Raw genomic sequence first — 2466 nt, forward strand, 5'->3', positions numbered from 1 at the left:
GGCCTGTGACATTTGAGTTATGGCAGCCTGAGATGACTAAGATAAGCTGTTCGGACAGAGTAGTGGGGTAGAGCCAGTTTGGAGTAGGTTCAAGAGTGGGGAAAACGTTTGGAGTCTAGACGTCTCTTTCAAGCATGTCACTGCCAAGGGTCACGGAGAAGGTGGGGGAGCCGGTGGGCTTGGGGTGTTTTTAAGATAAGGGCCCACACTCAAGTGTGCAGAGGGACTCGCTGATGGACTGGGAGGACAGAGGCAGAAAGGGCTGAAGCTGCCTCCCTGAGCGGCCGAGAGGCAGCAGGCTACTTCAGCTAGGAGCCCAGGTGTTTTCCTTGGGTAGAGCACCTGACCCCAGAGGCCGATGAACCTCGGCGGGCCTCCTCCTGTGGCCCCCACTTCTCAGCATGCTAGAGAGCAAGCTGGGGGTGAGGGTGAGGAGAACACGTGGGCAACTGGAGGGGATTGAGGGGGGGGCAAGTGGACCAGGGAAGGAAGGACGAAGAAGGTGAAGGAAGAGAGGAGGCCAGCCCCTGCCAGCAGAGAAGGATCTTGGGGATCTTGGGGATCTTGGGGATCTTGGAAGCCTGGGTGGTGGGCTGTGGCCCGGGCTCTGCACGGCCTCAGGGCTGGGAGGGATGTGAGCTCCGATGTCCCCAGGTGAGAACCAAGGCTTCCTGTCTGTGCCCTTACCTGTCTTCATGGCCCAAGGGAGCGCATGCGTGTGTCCGTGTCTGTGACCACGGGGAACCACTCCAGATGGTCGCTCAGAGCTCCCTCGGATGCCCGTCCCATCTGTCCACAGGAGGCCCTGCCCTCTGCCAGGTGCCCTGCACCCCGTCGGTGCAGCGCATCGGGGACCTCTCACCTCCACCCACCCCAGCAGCCCCTCCCCAGCACCCCCCCACATACACACACACCCTGCACAGCCAGTACCCACTAGAGTGGGCCGCAGGATGAAGCGTGGGGGGCGACAGAAGGGGATTCCGAGGCACCTGCCATCCCGTCTCCCATCCTGCGGGGGGCGGGGGGGCCAGTCACTGCTCAGCTCCCCCTTTCCTGTCTCCTCTTGTGTCCTTCGTGCACTTCTGTCCCCGCTACCTCTCAGGGCCAGCAGGGCAGGTGTCGTCGGACTCAGGGGCACCAGCAGAGCTGGTGAGCTGTGACTAGTGCTCTCCGGCCTTGCGCGTGGTGGTGGCCCCTCTTCTCTTACCCTTCCCGGCGCCCTCCCTGCCCTCCCTGTCCCTCTCTCAGTTCCTCTCCCCGTTCCCTCCTGCCTCCTCAGAGCCACACACTGACTGCGGCCCCTGAGACCCCGCTCGGGTCCTTCCGGGGAGCAGATGGGCAGCTGGCCAGCCACGGGGGGCCAGCAAGTCCTCACGTCCCTGGCGCACACACGGCCGGGGGCTGGGCCCCAGGAGGCTGACCCTCAGAGCTGCTACTTCTCCCGCAACCCTGTCACCAGCCTCCCTCCCACGCTCGTGGTCACTCATTTCCTGCCGCCCCCGCCCCCGCTGCAGCTGGACGGGACCCGGAAAAGGACATCCTGCCAATGTCTCGGGCAAGCATGGCCTCCTCCGGAAGGTCTTTTGGAGCCAGGCTGGGGCCCCCTCCTCAAGGCCATGCCCTGGGAGACCCATTCCCACTCTGTGCCTGCCTGGAGGTGACCCTGACTGAGTCACAAGCCCCCTCTGGGCTTCAGGGTACAGGGGGATAGACTCCCCTGTCCAGCCTAACTTCTGCACTGAAATGGGAGTCAGCAGGCAGCTATAGGGGTTGTGGGGTGCCAGGCAGGGCACACTGCCCCATGGGGCCACCATTTGGGGCTTTGGGGCCAGGCTGTAGCAGGGGGTTCAGGCCCTGAGTGGGGCTGGCTCCGGGCAGGTAACAGGCAGTCATGGGGTGCCTTCTGCAAGTGTGCCTGGAGCTAGGAGCTCCAGCCGGCCATCTGGGCCACCCACAGCCTCCACAGCCCTCCCTAACTCCTCCATCTTCTGCTGCTTGCCCCCTGACCCTCTGAGGACAATAGGGTTTCCTGGTGACCCCTGGGCTGTGGGTCACACAGATCCGGCTGGAATCCCAGCTCTGCCGGGTCACGTCACCTCCCATGGAAAAGGGTCTCAAGCTCCTGTCTCAGAGTGGGGTGACACTTCCCCTCACAGGGCTAGTGGGGGTGTTAACATAATCTCGATGGTCCCAGAGGTGCACCACAAGGACGTGTTTCTGTCTTCCCTGCCTAGCAAGGGGGGAGAGCTGAGCAGCCCCGGGACATGCCAAGCGGCCCTGGGCAGGCAGGGAGGGGACGGGCCACCTCCCCTTCTCCCCCTCCCACACACAGCTATTTGCAGCAGAGCTGGAAGCCATGCCATGACTCCCACTGCACGTCCAGAGTCCCTCTCTGTGGAGAGGAGGAGGTGAGGGGCCTGGGCTGGTGTCCCCGGGGTCCCAGCTGGTGGCCTCCCCTTGACTTTG

The sequence above is a fragment of the Neomonachus schauinslandi genome, chromosome 9 (genome assembly GCF_002201575.2).
Source record: "Neomonachus schauinslandi chromosome 9, ASM220157v2, whole genome shotgun sequence".
NCBI classification, from domain to species: Eukaryota; Metazoa; Chordata; class Mammalia; order Carnivora; family Phocidae; genus Neomonachus; species Neomonachus schauinslandi.